Genomic DNA, 22,042 nt, shown 5'->3' on the forward strand with positions numbered 1-22,042 from the left:
CTCTTAAATTACACCATGACGATTTAGAAAATCTTTGGAGGCCTCATAGAAATGTTTAATGTAAACTTTAGATGCATATTAATGTACTATGTAAGGAATATATAAATAGTACAAAAAGGTAAGAAATTTCATTAATATGTGCAAAGGAATATAATCAGTCTTACGTGATTAAAAAACAACATATTATGTAGCTTGAAAATACGGTGTAGATATCATAAAAACGCCAGACTGTAGATATTACATTTAGTGCTAGATGTTGCGCATAATAAATAATAATGAATTGATTCACGCTATACAATTGACCAATATGCATTTGATAACTTTCCCCTATGTATATCAGGTCACCATACATAGAAGTCGATAAGAACGATTTGTTTTTCAAAGTGGAAATTAAAATGCAAAATTATTATGACAACTGTTAGATGTTCACTATACATATATCACTCATTTGATTAAATCAGAAAAAATATTTCATCTTCAAAAAACATGAAAGAACAATTCGTATTAGTTGTAGAATGAGTTAATACAGTAAAACCTCTGATATCTGAATTAATTCATTACGAATTCAGTCGGTACATTCCACAGTGGTTCATTTACTGGATCCAAATGGACAAAAATGAAAAGTCTGACAGTCTGGAATTGTAAAAGAGAAAATCCCATATTGGGCTTCTTCATTGGCTGTTATGAATTAAATTTTTAAGCAATTACCATCAACAGGTAGTAAACTATTATTAAAGTGCTGCACGAGGTAAATGCGAACACTGTTATTCATTGTTAGGCGATTCTTAAAAGTACCCACTTCTTCATAGTATCCGTGGATGTATTGTTTGATGGAGCAGTAAATCCTTGATCTAAGAAAACTGAAACCGTAGGATCTACGAAAAACGAATATTCCCTCCACTGTATGCGCGGGGCATACCCCGCGAGGTGTCTAGAAGCTCGACCTGCCCTTGCACCTTCTACATTTTCATTACACACCCAAATAAAACAAATTAAAATTCGAGGCTTTTACTTTTTTTTCGTAATTGCGACCATTAGCAATTTTTGGAAAAAATTATTTACCCACCACTCAGTAAGGTATTTAATGATTACTTTTTACAATGACTGTATAACTATTGTGGCAGTCGCGCAGTATTTATGGTACGTTGGTAACCAGTAGACTAAAATTAAATATAAAAATTTCAAATAAATATTAGAAAGATTTTAAAAGAGTTTAATATTGTTGATGTATAATTTCCAAGGTATAAGAATTACTAAACGAATGAATTCCTACTTAGTTCCCGTGTCTTGGAATTGATGCAAACAATTTTCATTTTACATAAACATCCGCAGTCTAATAATCAGGAAGAGGATGATTCTGAGAAAATGTCGGAAACATAGACAGAGTTTTTCACGTGTGTTTGTTTTCTAGTAAATCGATTTTGAATATTCATCGGGCACGACGCGTGCATAAGCATTTTCAAGAAAGGGATACGGCGAGTGATGTGCAGACATGCCAGCCGATAGCAGCTCTACAGTATGCGTGTCTGACAAATTTTAATTCTTGTTTTTCTTGGAAACGAAGCTTTGAAGCAGATAAACTTTGTTTCAATCCGGCCACCTGCGCCAGCCATAATTTTTGTGAGAATAGTTAAGTTCGTAAATTCATAATGGTTCGTAAAACTTTATAATTAACTTTTTAATGTCACCGTACCGCATGAACCGAAAGGCATTATTTAATGTCCGATAGTAGGAAACAACTAAAGAGAATAGAAAAGTAGTTGTTCGGCAATGTGTTAGTAAAAGATTGTGTTAACAAAGTACATTACTGAAAACTTTTTGGAAAGAGCAAGAGAAACCGTAGTTTCAGTTTTGTGAATCTTCATTATACAACATAGTTGGCAGGATATTACCTTTTATGAAGTATGTTTTTTCGAATCCCGAGATTATAAAAATATGAGAATGATTGACAATTTTGTTTGCCTCGCGAACGAGAATCCAATTTCATTGAATTGGACAAATTAATTCAGGGAAAAATATTTATTTTTACGTGTTTTAAGTTTTAATCTCATTAGGAAAAATTACCGCAGTGCAACGTACACCTGCAGTAATAGGTACATTTACCCTAAAAAATGGATGCACTCGCGATAACGAAATTGAAGATGAAATCCGCTCGATGACCTAGTTCTTGAAAACTCCGAGGAAGAAAGCGAGTCACGAGCTTTTCAAGCTCGATGACAAGAAAAACCCGCTGGAGCATTATCTTTGGCGCGTCGCGTTCTTGGAGTGCAACTGTGAAATCGAGCAGAAAGTTGACACCGAGCTAACACTTGGCGCTCGTGTGTCACACGGGCAACATGTAATCTCGGCTTATCAGCCGTTCGAGGTACGGTTGCTTATCGCTCCACGCTGGAAACAGAGGTTCCCAGTGTCGTAGAATTTCGATCGGGGCGGAAGGTCTCCGCTTGAGCGGCTGCCGGAACCGGAAACGATACGTCGAGGCTCGCGTTCGCGCTTTGACATTTACGCTGATGACGACAATGGCAATAATGACGGCGATCGGCGGAGGCTAAATAGGACTCGATGCTCTGGGATTACACGCAACAATGAGTCGCATTAAACGACATTACTCGGCCGGGCTCGTTGAAACGAACCATTTCGTGCCTTTGTTACGCCGGCACGGTCCTTTTGTTGGTCCGCGGATTCATCGAGGGAAAACGCGCGCGCGTCGTCTTCTTGTAATTGCATTGCACCGGTTTCGGAGCGGGATCCGCACAACGCGACGATCTCGGCGAATGATACATTAGAATTACAAACGCTCGTTAAACTTTTAGTCGTGAAGAACGCGTTCAAGCCCGGAACAATACGTTGCTGGTGACTAACCGCTCCACAGGCCTCTCTTTATGTTTATTTCGCTCTCCATAGTCGACCGTCCCGTAATACCTTGCAAACAACCGGACCTGGTTAGTTCGCGGGCTTAAGAGTAAGTAAGAACGATTTTATGCAGCCAACACTTGAGAAAACGCTACCGTCAGTCTCCATTTAGCCGGGAAATGGAACACGTCTCCTTTCGTTCGCTCCTGGAACGTGCACGCACACTCAGACACGTCTGTAATTGTTTTATCAATGATATTTACTCTTCACTTTTACCTCGCCATCGAAACAAACTGGTATCTTCCGTTTATACAGGATGTCCCAAAAATGTTGTACTTCGTCGATTCATGAGACTATTTGAAGTAACTTTTTCCTTTGCGAACATGTTCTTTGATCATGTTCTCTGATTGGTCTGTGTTTTTCGGTAATAACTCTGCAAGGAAGCTACAGAGGATATTTTCGTAAAGGAAAAAGAGTCGAATCACCTTGGGAACCACCCCGTTTAAGGTTTCCCGACATTTTTGGGACACCCTGTAGATTAATGAATGATTACGTCATGACAATGTGAATCAATTGGTTTGACACGCAACTCGTAATACCAGTTCAATAAATATCTTTGCTGAAACCAAATTTTATGTGACTTTCCATTAAATAAACCGTTCTCAGATCGTTTCACATAATTTATATCAGCGCTCGGGTTTTACTTACTCGCGACAGCTGAGTTTCGAAGGCTACGATTTATGTCATGATCTCTTTCTCGAAAGAAAAGACCTACGAGTCACAATAGCCACATATCCTCCTGTTAAACACATGTTGCAAGTGGACAGCTATTAAGACTACCGGTACATAATTGAGCTTTTTATTCCAAAAACAAGTTACAGTGCGTGAAATCGCGGAGGGGCACGAAAAGCGCAAAGTCACCAGAATCTACTATAATATCAATAGCTTTAGGAATGTAGTGTCAGGTGGGTTTTATGTGCAAGCCCAGCCAAGTAGGGCTTTCGCGAGTAAAAGGTCCTCTTTATGGTTTGGAAGGCAGTCAGCGGGTCATGCCGAAAGCCAAAACCATAAAAGATATCGAAGATATTACCTCATATATTACCCCATCACGAGACTTTCTGGCACTTAGCTGTTGAAATTGATTTTTGCGAGCAACATCCTCGTTACACATACGCTCGACTACACACATTGTAAATTCCTGTATACAATCATTTAAGAATTCTAGTGTACATAGCATATTTGTATATTTTTAACCCTTAAGTGGTATAGTGTTTAGTCAGATTATAAATTATCATCGTAGAACCTTTCTAAAATTTAGTAGAAATTTGTTTCAGATACTTTCAAGTATATTATCTAATTGTAAGACTGAATAATCCAAATGTTCTAAACAAGTTAACACTTTACCTACCGGAAGCCTATTAATAGAATTTTCAATAATTTTGCTGTACCAAAAGAAAGCATAGAAATTGTCTTCTACATTGCAATCTTAAATGAAACTATTAGATGACGTTATTGAGGGTGTCTTGTTAGTTCATAATGAAAATTGCTGTTACTATTGATGGTTCTATTAAAAAGTGTTTAGCCATGAAACATAGATTTTTCAAAATTAAGCAATAATCACCGGTCGGTAATGTGTTAAAAAATGTCGATATCGTATTTACAATTTTCGTACAATACAGCAGCGAAAGCTAGTGTACAGAAATTTCGTTGGAGTCATGGGAGCCCCAGTATACTAATTAAGGGTTATTTTTATACATTCATATATTCAATAGCATTTATAATTTTATTCATTGCTCACAAAAAAATAGTAGAATCACAGAATCTAAGAAACAACACGGACCCGAGGGTTTTTCTTCGATCAAGGTTTTACTGTAGTTTCAAAGCAAAGTATGTCTTGCCATTCTTCATATTAAAACAGAAGTCTCCATTTATGTGCATTCGATCCACTCTCGTAATAAGTCTCACCCCGCTTATTTCAGTCTCATTCTTCGTCTCGCATTCCATCTTTCTGTTCGGCTTGCACGGTTACTTTTCGCCACGCTGCCAAGAAGAATAGAAGCACATTTATGTTGGTACACTGAGCGAGAGTGCTCTTGTCTCGAGGACGGTCAGTTGAGCAGCGAATTAATAGAGTTGACGACACTGGTTTCTTTTCTATCTCTGGAACACAATGGTTCTTTATATTCATCGTTGTCGCTACTGATGGCGTTAATTCAAATGAAATTTCTATCGTAAAAATGATAATGAAACAGGTTACATATATGTAAGTAATTCATTAAAAAATTGCCGATTATACTGCGAGTAAATACCTCGCAAAAGGTTAAATTTTATTTTATAATATTTATAATATAGAAAAGTGCAAAATTTAATTATAAACTTTCCGGGTGCATAAAATGGTCCACTCTAAATTATCGGATGAAATTTACCTGAACAAGGGTTGAACTGTAAAATAAAGTTGAGGCGAGGGTTAATAGTAACTACCCTTTGCACCCGTGTGCTAAAAAAAACCAATTTTTTAACCAAAATGGCAGAGCTAAAATCTACTTGGTTTCATGCTTCGACTATCAATAATACGGTGCAAAAATATACCAACCTTCTCGAACCTGAATGACACGAGTTTCCGTTGGAAAAAGTATTTCAGAAATACTATGCTTAAATAAAAATCATTGTTAAACTCGCGCAAAACTCATTCATATTTGATAAAACCTTTATCATTTGTAGTGGTCTGAAAATTGCTTCTTCAATACTTTTAATCATATTTTTAGATATATGGTTTATCCTATTTTCTGCTTCGTTAATTCCTATTCTCAGCTCTATGACGTATTGACAATTATGCCTTGAAAGATGGGTAAAAGAATAGGTAATTTTTGTTATTGGGTAAGTTCTTGGGTGAAAAAATAGTAGGTTTACGTACGAAAAACTGAAGGCGACTTTGATAACTTTGAAGAAAAGGGGTAGACAACGAATTTGGTACAATCATTTTAAAGCTGTCCTTGAACCACGTTATTTTAGCTAAAAAAACTTCCGATCACTGACAGCAAAATAATCTAAGCTTATCACGTTTCGTGGTCCACCATGTATTTTTGAAAGGCATTGCAAAGGTAATCCCACGCGCAGTCGCGATCGAGCAACGATGGAATCACCGGTGGCAGCACGCGCGGTAGATAAAAAGTATTTTGGCGCGGATTGTACGTGGTTATTGACCTTGTTCTTGACCTCCATCGCTATTACGGTGCGCGTTGCACTTTCTAAGGGTATTGAGAGCGCATCGACCGGCGAGGTCCCCAACGTTTCGGGATTCCGTTCAGTTATTTTTCTTTCTACTGATTTTCGACTGAAACCGGGTGCGCTTTTCACTGGTTCACCTCGGAACCGGTCGGGAACCGAACGGAACTCCGTTCTGATACCCGGCGAGCATCAATAAAGCTGCCGCACAGTTTTCGAGGCACAAGTGCGTCGTCTATTAATAGATGTTTCTCCTCTCCTCTCGTGCTCCAGCTCGTTCGTCTTTCTCTCTCTCTCGTTTGTCTTTCTCTCTCTCTCGTTTTCACTCTTCTCCGTTATCTTTGTCTTTTCTCCGTATGCTGTACCCTCGAGAAAGGGAATACCTGCGACGACGAGATGGCGAAAAGAAGGGGGTGGTGGCGTGCGACGTGCAGCCTTTTTACGCACACTCTGCTCGAAATCCGTGTGCGGGACACATAGACCTCTTTTCCGCGGCACTCGGTTCCAAGCGGCCAGACAGAAAAAAAAATGTCCAATAAAAATAAGTCCTAAAGCGGTTCCCGCACGCACTATTCCGCCGAGCTCTCACTTCTTCTCGGGAATTCATATTGTTACTTGTACCCGCGCGCTCTCTCTCCCCTTCTCTCCTTCTCTTTCTCTTGTTTCGTTTTCTCTGTCATCCTCTCTCCTCCCCTCCGCCCCTCTCTCTTTCCCTTATTTTGCTTCGTCTCTTTCCATCTTCGTCTGCCAGTACGTATTCATTGCTTTCCGGCACAATGCATATCGAAACGGTGCTGTTTCCAGATAAAGATCTTTCAGGATGTTTCCCCGAATTCCGCCGTGGATCCTTGCTCTAACTGTTGTCATAAAGTCGGTGCAAGAAGGCAATCTTCAAGATCTTGATTACTTCTTGCGGGTAGAGGGGATTAACCTTTTCTCTGTGTGTGGAGTGCAAATGCACCTCAGGCTGATAAAAAGGGAAATACAAAATTGTCGAATGGAAAATTTGTACATTTTTTAGGAATGCTATCTGTGATATATTTCAAATTTTGAAGTTTTACATACTTATCTTTTTAGAATCAATAAAATTTCACAAATATTCATGTAGACAAATTTTTGCTTTTCATTGTGCTCCAATATGTAATGTATGGGGTCCAATTACACCCCAGTACACGGAAGGTTAAACAAAAGTTGACAAATCGAAGAAGTTACTAGATTCTCGCAAATATGATTTTTCGAATGGATCCATGGATAATTTATACATATGGATGGAAATATTTATATATTTTTATCCTCGTTGCGCATTATTTGTTGTAACGAAGTCGGTTACAACAGAGTCGCCAGATTAAGACTTGTGTCCCCACTCTACCTTCCCCTTCTACTACGCTATTCTCCACATATCCGTCGCGGTCCGATCACGTGGCGCTTTTCGTCTTTGTCATGCATGTGTCCGGTACTGGCAGAGAGAGTGTAACCTTTTTCCCTCAATTTGTGCTCCCTCCCCTCATCTAATGACTCTGGGTCGAGCGCAGCGATATCTCTTATTGCAGCGCTCGGATTTACTTACTCGCGACGGCCGAGTTTCGAAGGCTACGCCCCCTCGATCTGGAGGCGTAGCCTTCGAAACCCCGAAACTCGGCCGTCACGAGTAAGTAAATCCGAGCGGTCTTATTGCAAAAGGATAGAATACGACATACCCTCTCGTTTTGGCTCTAAGAAGGACAACTCCAAAAGAAGAGGGGATAGACATCTATCTTCTATCTATATAAAATAGAAAAGTATGTGTGTATGTATACATATATGATCCCATCGATCTGATTCGGTAGGTCTGTCGCACGAGTTGTCCATTTGTTGAGGTTGAAGTTGTTGGAGCGCGGTGGTTTTACAACCGGCCAGTTCGGAGCTGATCCGTGCGCGTTTTTTGTCTGCTATAACAACCTTACCATATATACCGCCAGTGGTCGGGCGGAACCCGCCTGGAGAGCCGAGCAGCTAGTGTTCTATGTTCAAAACACATTGATGTCGTTTTCCGAGACAGAATTGTATCTCCAAATTCTATTTAACCGATTTGCTCCAACTGATTTTTGTAACCTCGGTCTCATCTCACGGTCCGTAATTATTAGCAGGCACTCGAGCCGATTGGTTTAACCAGGCAAATGCCACTTTCCCGAGTTATAAAGTGATTCGAAACTTTCTGCCGCGCTGGCAGGATAAGTGGCTGGCAACTTCGGATCAAAAGGGTACATCAGTGGTACGCACTCTTATTAACCGTGGCTAGCTGTCTTCGCGCTTTACGGCCCGATAAAGACACATGTATAATCTTCGTTTCCCTGGAACCCGCGATCATATCGCCGTTGCCATCTTGTCTCCGAAGGCGAGGTTTCGGGGGAAGTCAAGTCTCGTTCCATGAATCTCGGATTTAATCAAACGCGTTCCGAGCCACTCCGCGCGCGCAGTATGTTCCTCCTTAACTCATTGTTCTCTCCCCGACGCGACGTTTAGCCAGGGTCCCTCTCCCACCGCATCGTCCCGGGAACTTTTCATTCGGGCCGCAATTGAATTTCTCGTTTGCAGGTTTTTTTTTTCATCGTCGACGGCCTTTAATCGTCGAACAATACAGCCGTAGCGGTGGGATAGGGGTGTACTCGTCTTTTCTTGCGCCTCCTCTCGTTTCTCCCCGGGGGCCAACTTTATCACGAATGTTTACAGGGTTTATCTTCGCACCCTCCGGAGAGCCCTGCAGTCACTTAGAACCCGCGACCCTGCTTACGTACCAGAGGCGGCCCCCTTGTGTTCCCGAGGCAAGAGATTCTCCCCGAAGGGGTTGGAAGGATCACGGAAGACGTATGTATATGCGTGTCCTTCTAGCACGAACATACGCATGCGTATGCGTGTGCACGCATTGCGTCTGTTGTGTTTCGGCTCGTGATGGCATACTACCCTCTTTCTAGGCTTTGTGCAATAAATAATGGAATTACGGCCACTTTCGCGGTGGCCCCGAGATTCGCTTTGCAATCACGCTGCTGCAGTTGACTTGGGGGCTTGTTTGCCGGGGCTACGATATTCGCGTGTGTGAGAATACTTTGCAGTGTAATTACAGATCACCGATAAAAGCCTTCACGCTTATACTTTGTTTGGGTTTTGACGCCGCGTCGGCTAATTATATGTTACGTACCGTACGCAAACGAAGTTGAATGTTGGTACCGAAATAATTCTTCGAAATCTCGTAGAGGTTGTTACAAATGCGATTTACGGCGAACCTCTGGATCCGTGCATGATGAACTCGTCGCGAATCTTAATCAACATGGGCGTTCGTTTAACTTTGTTCAAGTGAAATATTGTGGACGGATATTTGGGTAATCTACTTGGGTAATCTCTTGGGTATAACAAAAAATATTAGGACAAGCAAAATGTGGAGTGTAATTGGATTCTGTAAATATTATCATAGAAATATAGTTTTACTTGTTTTGTAGATCTATGCTACTAGAGAAGCTAACATTTGTTTATTACTATAGGGTAAAATGCCCAGATATGGTATAGTCACCTATTATGGCACTATGTACCATATATCTTGTAAAGTAGAAGTCGCACTCTAGTGAGAAAATCCTCAAACAATAGTTTACCATGTTTACTCAACAGTGTGCAGTGCATTCGCACAATTCTATGATAGATTTTGAACGTATTGAATATTTTTGTGGTTAGATTTTCGATTGTATCTTTTTGCTGCTGTTGGTTTGTCCACGTATATTGGTTTGTCCCAATATGGCATTACCAAGGGTTCCCTAATATGGGTATAGCTATATTGACATTTTTGGTGTGGGGAACTCGATGTTTAGGAACTCAAGGTGTACCATATTGAGAACCCCTTTCGCTGGAACCTGCAAATGACATGTCACAAAAAAATATTTTTCCCAAACTGTATTAATTTTTTAACAAACTTAAACCCAGAATCTTATAGGGAGGAAATGCATCGACAACTGGTAATTTTTTGGTCGAAAAAGAGCATTCTAAAATAATCAAAAAATGACATCAAAATTTGATCGAAAGTAGAATTATTATCTCGTAAATACATCATCGACGGTTTAAATTGGGTTAAAAAAGGAGCGCTACGTAGGTGGGATACATTTTAGTAGATATCGCATATCCCTGCTTCTAGATAACAGAGGTTGAAAGCAAAAGAGCGTCGGGTTTACACCACTATGATCTCAAATGTCCAATTGGTTTAGTGACGAAAGAGTATGCTGCCATCCTTCAGTAAGATTCGAAAAACAATGTTAACTGAAATCTTCAAAATTTGGACTCGGAGTACAATGATTGTCAGCCCGCCAATTGATACCGTGCCGGTCGCGTAGCGTCGCTACAAGTATTCGGAGGGGCATCGAGTCTAGTAAACACTTTGTAAATCATGCACTTGCGGTGCTCACGCACCCCTCCAGTAGAAACATGCAAGCACACCGGCAGCATAGGTGCACGTAGCCGTGTTGCAAGGCAGGTACACGACGCGTGCCTTCACTGCGTCGAAACGCGGCGCACTTCAGGTGCACCCCTACGGCGCGGCGCGTTCAGAAACTTGTGCACGCGATACAACCATTAATTATTCGAGGTTCTACGCACACGCATACACAGGGGTGGACTCCGTGGCACTCTTTTGACTGACCGGCTCTGTCGTCCACGACAGTCTGTGACTTACCCTCAGGGGTCGTTCATTCGCGTGTCTTCGTTCCATATCTCTTGGTTTTAATGGTACCGATTAGCTAAACCGTTCGACGAGCGGTGCGCTTTTTAAATTTAGCCCCTGTCTCACCCTCGAGAGCGTGAACATTTTCACGGCCCAGGGGTGGCCAGTGGGATAAAAGCGTTAGAACACGCGCACGTGCCGCGGATCGCACTTACCAGCTCTTATAATAGCGTCTGGTTTCCGAATGCGAGGAACTTGCCGCGTAATGATCGAAATCCTCGACCTGGATAGACCAACACGGAAGGGTACGAGTTAGGCGACCTGTCGAATGAATGGACAATGGGGATAATGTCGAATATATATATATATATATATACATACATATATATATATATATATATATATATATATATATATATATATATATATATATATATATATATATATATGTATATACACATATATATAATTTCGTTAACTGTATGCTATGCACTTGCTGGGTCAGTTTGTCAGAAATAGAAATGAAATAAGAATGCATTGTTTCTTTACAGTAAGGAGTATAACTGATTCAACACACTTTAAATCAGAATACCTTTTTTATGAATGGACCAAACGACTTCAATTTCTCTGTAAGGCTAGAAGAATTAGTTTAGTAAATGACGTCTAAAAAATATTTTGAAAAAATGCATTTGGTCGGAATTGCGAAAAAAAATAGTAAAAATTGATTTTTACATACTACTTTTTTAGCTGGGCCAATAACGAAAATTTAGATGTGTTTGTGGTCAACTCGTATAAATTATATACGCTCTGAAAATTTTATTGAAATTGATTAATTGGTTTACGAGCTATAAACGATCAAAAGTGGTAAAAATTGCAATTTTTCAAGATTTTCGGCCTTTTTACCACTTTTGATCGTTTATAGCTCGTAAACCAATTAACCAATTCAATGAAATTTTCAGAGCGTATATAATTTATACGAGTTGACCAAACACATCTCAATTTTCGTTATTGACCCAGCTGAAAAAGTAGTAAAAATCAATTTCTACTATTTTTTTTCGCAATTCCGACCAAATGTATTATTTCAAAACATTTTTTAGACGTCATTTACTAAACTAATTCTTCTAGCCTTACGGAGAAACTGAAGTCGTTTGGTCCATTCATAAAAAAGTTATTTTGATTTAAAGTGCGTTGAATCAGTTATGCTCGTTAGTGTAAATACTTTAAATTGAAAATGATGCAAAAATTGTTAGAACTGGACTAATCGCGACATCTCTTAGATAGTATTGTAAGTCGTATGTAATCACGTAAGTATGATTGTAACGCGTGATTCGTTTAATTTACTACGCTAACGTCTTTCTTCTCGTTTCGGCAGTCGACGTGTACGCACATGTTTATCTGTGAATATAATTATACGCATATATATTTCTTAGTACAAAGAAGTTTGTCTTTAATCAAATCTGTTGTAATTTGAACGCCCGAGCTCTCTGAAGCCATTACCATTGTCTTAAATTCGGGTGGAAGACCCGCTAAAATTATAACTGCAAGGAGTTTGTCTTCAATTAGATTTCCTATATCAGAAAGCTTCTGTGACAAACTCAATGCTTCGGATATGTATTCATTCATACCTTGAAAATTATTAAAATCTATTTTAAACAGGGCTCTCAAACACTCTACGTAGCCCTTTGTCTTCATTCGCTGTACTTAATCTACTCCAAGCGTCTTTAGCAGTTAGACAATCTTTGAGGTGTACAATAGTGTACATACATGACAATGTGGCTTAACATTCAAACATATACACTCTAAGGCCTTTTGATTTTTCCTTTGCTCTAATGTACTGAGTTGCGTAGTTCCCATAGCATTCACACAGTCCCACAAATCTAAGCCCATAAGAGTCATTTTTATGACAAACTTCCAGGAATTACAATTAGAAGACCCATCTAGCTTCGGTTCAATATTCGGTATGTTTCCAATTATAAATGCGGAATCGATTGCTTGTTGTGTCGCCATATTTAAATGTTACAGCGTAAACAAGCGGGATTTGGTCGGATTGATGTGAGCAAGAAAAGATTCGTACCAAAAAATTTTTGTGACAAAAAATGGGTTAGAGGAAATTTCATTCAAATATGCTTCTCGATGAAGTATTTATAAAAATGATATGAACTTATTGATTGTGCTCCAGCACTTAATCAAGACACCCGACAGCCTCTTCCTTTTTTGAATTGAGGAACGACCGTTATCACGTTTCTTTTTTTCACACAATATACAGGGTGTCCGGTAACTGGTGGTACAACCGATTAGGGGGTGATTCTACGTGAAAAATTGAATCGAAAATGTAGAATAAAATTTTTTCACGACACTTCATTTTCGAAAAGAATAAGTGAAAATTTGTCGAGTACACGCGTGCACTTGGATCAGCTTCAGCTCGACAGATTTCATTGTAGATCACCTCCATTCTTGTTCGTAAGCGTTGTCAATGGATCGATGGACAGATTTTCTATTTACACTATTTACAGCCAGATTTAATTAAATCTTCAAACTTATTTTTTTCGCAAATAAAGCGTCATATGAAAAAATTTGATTCTACATTTTCGATTCAATTTTTCACGTAGGATCACCCCCTACTCGGTTGTACCACCAGTTACGGGAGACACCCTGTATATTATATCTTTATCTCTGCTTCAATTTGTGAATTCCTGGGCACATAACCTGATGGAGTATTGGAATGGATGGAAAGCAAACTTCTTTGTACTAAGAAAAATGATCTGAAATTATACCAATGTCTTCACAGTTATTTAAAAGTATTCCACCTACACATGTTTGTCAGAATTCCATAAAATACAGTCTATAAAAACAAGTTTCATTTACAAAAAAGTTACGTTTGTTTAACGTTACTGTGAAAAATTTAACATGAAACGTGGATCGAACTGATAGAGGAACAAAAATGTTGAAAATAATAATTTTCGATAAATCCGAATGGATTCCATTCTCCATGTGCGAGGATCAGATCGAAGAATGGACGGGGCTTAGTTAGATGAATCCCATCGAATCGGGGCACAGTGAATAGTCGCTAGTCGGGTCATTTCTCACGGCGGTTATTCGAACTCGACCGATACATAATTTCGCGCGATATCATGGCTCCATTTGAAACTTCAATTCCAGCCAATAGCACATAACAGTAATTTCACATAATGCGGCCCATTACCAACGGCGCAGCGCGGTGGGAAGAGTGCATGCTCGACAAGAAGTTGGTTTAAATCGTCTAACGCTAATATTGTCTTTTAAGCTTGGAAATTCCGAGGAAGGAACGAAGAAGCCGAAGTGAACCAGCGGAAACTCTCTCGGAGAATAATTTAAACGCTACGGCGACAGTCTGCTGGAGCCAGAGCGACCCAAGACACACGGTTCACGCGGTGATACACAATTAACATAACTAAACGAACCGTCCGACGTGTTTCAAACTATTTTAACACGTTTGCCGTGGCTATTTAGAACGACTGTCTGGACAGTACTTGTGTGTGTATTGCCGTCCATGTATACTGTATACGTATTCGGACACCTCTACACTCTTGGAGAAGTATCAAATATGATGCTACTCGAATCGAAGCTTTCCAAGAAAATTACACGCTGTTGTATCCTTAAATGATGTCCATGGTCCAAAAATTCACTGACAGCTGTTAAATGTACAGGGAAGGTTGAAGTTTGAACACACATTATCAGAAAACAAAAACGTATTAACACTCGGACGGCGCGGCGCAGTGTGCCAAATGGCAATTTAGCTGGACAAGATTTTAAAAATCGCCTATTTTTCTATATTTATCAATTAATATGTTTGCAATTGTATAACATATGAATAATTATTAAATTTTTATAACATTCAGTTGGTTTTTCTTAATTAAACAATATTTTATGTTATTTATAATTAAATATAAAATACAACAAAGTTAGTAATGGAGCTATGTAGCACAGAATGATTTAAAAAATAGCAGATATTATCAAAGAAGACGTCATTTTTAATTATGGACAAAGTGAATGTAAATATAATTTATTTTTTGGTGATTTTCAAGCATATTCTAACGGGAAAGAATTATTCTTCGGTTTAGTATAAGGTTTCAATTTATAAATAACAAATCCGCTTCATATTATAGTTTATTATTTTAATATAAATATAATAACAAAAAAATTTAATAATAAAAAAAAAATAACAGAGATCAAAATCAAAGCGTGAAGGTTAATAAAGCGTGAACGTTAAACGACGGAACTTCATTGTAAAAATTAGTATAGTTTTGCAACGTTTTGCAAGTCAATTTTGGTATTAAAATAAACTAGAGAGTGTCTACTTTATAATATGTAAAAATCATCGGGTGGGCGACGTGGGGCATATACTAATTCATTAACAAAGAGGAGCAACATGGAAATTTGTGTGGAAAAATAAGTACCATCTTTGACATTTTATTTACAAAAATAGAGAAAAATTATCGATAATTTGAAATTACTAAAGTTAAAATACATAGTTTGAGATACTATATCCATCATATACATAGGAAATTTAAATACTCCTTAGTAAATTTTTACATATTTTTAGAGCGTATGCAAATTCATTTATAGGTTAACCGTCCGTCTTTAAGGTGAATCTTACACATGTTGATTTTGAATGTTTTTGAATGATTTTGAATGATGATGAAGTTATTACATGGTTATTTTAGATTATATCGGCACAGTTAGTTTTTGTTTATTTGAAAGTGAATTTTGTCCAGCTAAAATGGCCATTTGGCACACTGTGCGGCGGGTGGTTTTAATGATTGGATGGATTTACAATTAGTTGGAAAATTAGGTGAGCCATCCTTTAAAACCTAATAACCTTAACTTTTTTTGAAATATTAGGTACGAAAACTGGGATAAAAGTGAAAAAAATTATTTTCGAAATTGTATGGGGTTTTCATTGGAAAAACCCATCATGATCGGGGTTACCACCGATCAACGTTAAGTCATTACTTGACAAGAAATCTATCTACGAAGATTAACAACTATTATACGCGAATAAATTAAATTTTCAAGTCGTACTGATTTGCGTCCTACTGTTTTCGAAAAATCGACCATTTCGCGGTGTTTCGAGTGAAAACGCAACGTCTCGACTGATTCGGGCATCAAAGACACGGGGACTTTTGTATCGCGTCGGACGACCAGGAGTTTTCACTGACGGCCCCGGCCAGAAAGCCAGCAGCAGTCTATATTTACCCGGCGCTTTCCGCTTTCCGGTTTTCTCGTTTCCCTTAATGGCGAGTTCACGGAAGTTCGTTAGTGTACAAACCGTTCTATTATTAGAGTAACGCGCGTGTGCGTTCACGATATTCGCCGTGCTTCTGCTATGCCGCGAAGAAGTTCGACGTGTTTTCGCCTCTCTCTCTTGAAAAAGATCGATTTCAAGGGAACCCGATGGTCTCTCGGCAGAGTCACGAATTCGAGTCATGCTTCCAGCTCGCAAAAGCTACGGTTCTCTCTCTGCAGGCTTGTTCCCGTGCCTCAAGAACGTGAAAACGATCGATAACTCAGTGGAACGCCCCCATTGTCGAGGAGAGAAAGGAAGAAAGGGTTCTCCTTCTCTCTTTCTCCTTTCACCGTTCCTTTCAACGAGGAGAATGTGCGCCAAGATGATCCTTTAACTTTTTCCCGTTTCCGGAATCAAAATGTTCAATAAGCTGATCGAAATTGAAATTCCGATAAGATTATGAAGTGGCACGTTACCTCGCAAACTAAGCTTTTGAGTCTTTCCACAGTAGGTATTTCTTATTACGAAAAAGAATATATACAAACGTTTTCTATTATATACAATTCCTTTTATCTGTCTGTTTGTCGTTTTTAACACATTGTTTATTGCATTAACTGTGACCAAGAGATATATTGATAATCTTTAACTTTTTTAATCGGTGTACTGCTTTAATTTGCACCTACTCTCATTATGTGTTTATTAAAACAAACTTAACAAACAAAATTATAGAGGCACATAATTTTACATTCATGTGTACTTAAGAAACGATTAATATCTTAATCCTATTATATTAATTTGATAGTTGCAGTACTTTATGGCTGACTCAATTTTGTACCAGGCCAAAATACTAACCAGAACATACAGTGGGTGTACAAAGTATTCGCACACCGTGTAAAAACAAATAACTTTTTTATAATTGTACCAAACGACTTGATTTTTTATAATCAATTAGAAGCATTGGTTTACGAAATAATATGCAAAAAAGATTTTCCAAAAATTATAATTTACAAGGTTACATGGAAAAATAAAAAAGCTATTTTTTAAAACTTTTTTATTTGGGCCCTCAATGAAGATTTGAAATATATGTTTTGTAGATCTATGTTAGTTAGATCTCTAGATCTCTAGATCTTCTAGAAGCAGGAAAAAACGACACGCGTCGGAAGATGTACGATTCTGTGGATTTTAAGCAGAAATTGATCAAACGTCGTGTAAAACTACGATTTTCACTATTTTTAACCGCTTTGTAGCTCGTGTGTTAATCGATTTCGATGAAATTTTCAGTATGTGTATAACTAACATAGATCTACAAAACGTATATTTTAAATTTTTAAGTTTTAGAAAATGCCTTTTTCATTTTTGCATGTAACCTTGTAAATTATAATTTTTGGAAAATTTTTTTGGACATCATTTAGTAAACCAATGCTTCTGATTGATTCTGAGATTGATTCTGTTTTAAAGGGCGTACGAACACTTTTGTAGACCACTGTATACCTAATATTTCATTTAAGAACCGTGGAGTCAGGAATAAAATAACAGAATTAGAGTATTAATCGTTTCTCAAGCTAAAATAAATGTAAAATCATGCTTCTTGAAATCTATGGGACTCTGTCTGAATAATCACGCAGTTAATGTGTTTTAAAAGAAAAATGGTTTCATTTTGCTCCGCACTGTACAAAGAGCACGTAATCCTTTCCCCAACAAAACATAAAGCAATAGCCGGGTCGAAGCCAATAAAGTTATAAAAGTTATACTACGAGCTCGTGCGTTATTTTAGTATCGATTTACGCGACAATAAAAGGGATTGTATTCCTGGAAGATTCATTCGGATTCTCGTCTGCCGGTAAACACTGAACTCGGACATACGGTATCTTCTGCACCTCGTGTTCCCGACTGATTTTATCGACTACTTAAACGCAACCCCGGACCGATTCTCGAGCGTGTAGTTCCATCTTTGCAAACAGAGCGCGGTGTACTTGAAACTAAGCTGCAAAGCCTGTTTTACGTACTTCTCTGCCGGGAGTGATTGCTGTACCGACGTTTTTGTCCCGGCACTGTTTGCCGTTTGCAGGGTGCATGTGCAACGGCGTGGAAATGCTGCACCGTTTCCACAGCTCTCGCGGAAACAGAGAGGCTGACGCTGACGGAGACAGATGCGGCTTCGGTCACCGCGTCTGCGACGAGAACAATGTGGTCTAAGGAAATTACCGCACGTAGTTTTGCTCCGAGCTCTGGTCGAAATGGATCTTTGCGTTCTAGACTCGAGTGTTTCTCTCTTGGTTTTGCTTTTTGATCTAAAGCTTTACCTCCTGGGACCTCGTGTCAAAGAAAAAGCGTTCCGTTTGGTCCGCGCAATTTGGAGCTACGGTGGAACTCTGGTTGTTTGTACTTCTTTTATTTAACACGTCGAACTCCTGTTCCAAAAAAATCTCACGAAATCAAAGCAATCTGGTTAACCCGTACGTTACTCAAGCTGGAAATTCACCCATTTGCAATTTTTACATAGTGAATCTCATTTATGCAATTAGAAACTTTGTCACGCTTATAATTGCTACATACAGGTAGGCAGTTTATTATTTCACATTTAGTAAAATGGCAAAAGAATAATTTTTTTTATGTTTTTCTAAAGTATCATTAAAAGTGCCCAAATATGACCACTTTTTGTTGATGTAATTTTTTGATTATTTTAGAATGCTCTTTTTCGTCCAAAAAATTACCAGTTGTAGATGCATTTCCTCCCTATAGGATTCTAGAGTCAAGTTTGTTAAAAAATTAATACATACAGCTTGGGGAAAAATATGTTTTTGTTTGTGTGTCATTTGCAGGTTCCAGCGAAAGGGGTTCTTAATATGGTACACCTTGAGTCCCTAATGAACCACTTTTTGTTGATGTAACTTTGATTATTTTGCTCTTTTTCGTCCAAAAAATTATCAGTTGTAGATGCATTTCCTCCCTATAAGATTCTAGGGTCAAGTTTGTTAAACAATTAATACAGCTCGGAAAAAATATTTTTTTATTGTGGTGTGTCATTTGCAGGTTCCAGCGGAAGGGGTTTGTAATATGGTACACTTTGAGTCTCTAATATGACACCACGTGGACTGATAATGCTAGCTACTGACCAAGAGAAAATGAATTTCAGCCCAAGCCAACAGTTGGCAAACATTAATATAAATAGACTAAAACTACAGATATGTTCAAACATTTCAAAATCACTTACCTTCCTCAAAAAAGATATAGTCGAAAATCTAACCACAAAAATATTCAATACGTGGAGACACAACTGGCGGAGGATCGATACTAAAATCTATAGAATGGTGCAATTGCAGTGCACACTGTGCACACTATTGAGTAAACATGGTAAACTATTGTTTGAGGATTTTCTCACCAGAGTGCGACTTCTCCTTTAGAAGATATAAGGTAGTGCCATAATAGGCAACTATACCATATTTGGGTACTTAACCCTATATGTACGGTACTATGTACTTGTGATATTTAATATACGCTCTAATAATTAGTTCAATGATTCATATTCATAATTTTGATGGAATATTTTCTACCCGGGGTATTAATAGAAACATGAAAATATTATCCAAAGATTTGAAGAGACGTTCATCCATATTATACCTATCGCGAAGAATGATATCGAACGGACAACCTGCTGCCACAATGCGCACATGTCCGCGCTTCCTGCCACTTCAGAGAATCGAGTTGTATCAATTTAAATAAACTGGTACTACCTCGTAAACGCCCACGTAAGCAGCCCGAAGTTACTCGAACCAGGAAGAGGGAATGGTCCCTATAGGAAATTCACTGTGCTCGTTATAAAGACAGCTGCATCTGATAAGTAAGCTTCTATTACATTGTTAAGGTAACCGTACGAGCAAATAGTCGACTGTGAAAGCACTGCAATAGAACCGATTAACTTGCTATTCTCCGTTCCGAATCGAAACAATGAGCAGAACTTCACGATTTAGCGGTGACTTGCGAGTTCTTTCGGTACTTGCTCATTCTGTTATCGTAGTATGTACCTGGGAATAATAATTAGAACCGATAATCTATACAAACTTTTCTTAGGTCGTGACGATTGAAATATCTGTATTCTCTGTTGAGGATAAATATTGGGTGATTGCCACAGTTCTGATATGTTTCTATCAGTATTATCCTTGTAACAGTGGGATTGCATCGAACAAATAGTATACAGGGTGTCCCCAAGATACTTCCTTGAAAGGGGTGATTCTTGAGGTCATTTTAAGTACCTTTTTCCTTTGCGAAAATGTTCTTTTCCCCCTCAATTCATCGCCTACTCTCCAGTCATTGCACCGTCAGATTTCTGTCTCTTTCACTCTTTGCAAAACAGTTAAGTGGACAAAATTCTACAAATAGAGAAATACATTGTAAACGATGTTTGTATGTAGTCCATACAGTATTAATGACGTATAAATTAATTTATGCGTTGGAACACAAAGCCTTCTTTAAAATATATTAGTATGATATTACATTCGAATCATTTAAAGAATTGTATATTTTATATTGGTATTAGGAGTAGAGGTTGGAAAATAATGAGTGTGAAATAGAAACTAGCACATGATGTTGGCGAGGGTATAATAACGGACATAAAGAACGATCAATTGAAAATTAACTATAGCATCGTCACTTATCCGATGTTAGAAATAGAGCTGAAAAAGTTCAAAGTTGTTAGCAAATCAATATTTGGACACGATTCGTTATCAATCACTTCTACAATGTACAAATAAAGGAAAGCCTACGTTTAGTGATAAGAAATTTTTAAATTCGAGGCACATGCTACATAGTAAATATTGTTTAAACGACGTTACGAATGTTGTAATAGATTTTACTATTCGTTTGCATTATTCCAAAATATATGAAGTTTCTTGTATGCAAAAATGTTGTTATCTGAACACTTGTTCTCCCGGTAATTTCGATAACGGGGAAAATTAATTCGTAACCACTTCTTCTCGAATTTGTTGATTAATTACAATCAATGCATCACTTTTTGTGTGATGGATATTTATCATCTACTTCCTTTTGTAAATAATTACTTAATTTGGTGCTACTGAGGAAATTTTGGGACCAATAATGAATCTGTTTTACGGTATTAGGAAGAAATACTGAAAAACTGCCAACATCATTTCCTGCAAAAGAATACTAGATTGACCTTTAATGACACGTAACGTATGGAACAAAGACTTGCGCATTAATGCAGTGTGCACAAAGAAGGAACGAACCACTCGAACGAACATTTCACATGTTACTTCCAACCTACCACATGAATATACCGTGTGAATCACGTTATGTATAATGTTTTGCGCTTGTAGAGAAACATGCCAGCATAAATGCCGAAGAAAATGGAGAAAAAGATGTTTATTGAGATTACGCGAGAGTCTGCAGTAGGTTTCGCAACGATAAGAGGATTTTATCCACCGTAAATTAACTGTACGTGTATCCCACATACATTCACGCCCCCAGATTATTTCGACGGTATTTTTCGTCTACGAAGCGAGAGACCAATTTTGATATCGAAATTTCTTGTCACGTTGGTTTCGTTTATCCTTAGTTTTATCGTGGCGTAGATACATTCGATACTTTTTATTTTTTGAAGAAGAATCGCTCGCTACTTCCGACGCGCCTTACGCGTTTCCTTATCGGGAACGCCGACGTTCCTGAAGGGGCGGGACACGTTTGCCTACATATCTTCGCGTGGGTACACCTTACAGGTTAGTTTCACGGCTCGTATCCGATATGATGTTATTAACTGCGCAGGAAATTGTGTTAACACCGTTTTATGGGAGTGTCGTGCACGGTGTTACTGCGATCTCGCGTCTGCAATATCGGAAACTTCAAATTTATGTTGATTTCTAGGGAATCCCTTGCCTGACGTTATTGTTAACCATGCCACGCACAATGGATGATGATTTATAAAACAATTAACCTGGAACTTTGTAACTTTTATTTTTAATGATTTATATTTAAAAAATTGCTTGTCTGGCTAAAAATATCACGAT

The 22,042-nt window shown here is 38.3% G+C and overlaps 1 protein-coding gene across 4 annotated transcripts in view; it reads left to right on the forward strand.

Moving 5' to 3' along the window:
* Window positions 1-22,042, forward strand: part of LOC143213288 (uncharacterized) — a 331,704-nt gene that overhangs the window by 2,222 nt on the left and 307,440 nt on the right. Inside the window, exon 2 of one of the 4 annotated variants that reach the window (XM_076432999.1) lies at window positions 8,788-8,922. The exons of the other annotated variants lie outside the window; for them this stretch is intronic. The gene's annotated coding sequence lies outside the window, so the exon portion shown is untranslated. The remainder of the gene's footprint in view (window positions 1-8,787; window positions 8,923-22,042) is intronic. 4 annotated transcript variants of the gene reach the window in all.

Source organism: Lasioglossum baleicum, chromosome 11 (assembly GCF_051020765.1).
Source record: "Lasioglossum baleicum chromosome 11, iyLasBale1, whole genome shotgun sequence".
NCBI classification, from domain to species: domain Eukaryota; kingdom Metazoa; phylum Arthropoda; class Insecta; order Hymenoptera; family Halictidae; genus Lasioglossum; species Lasioglossum baleicum.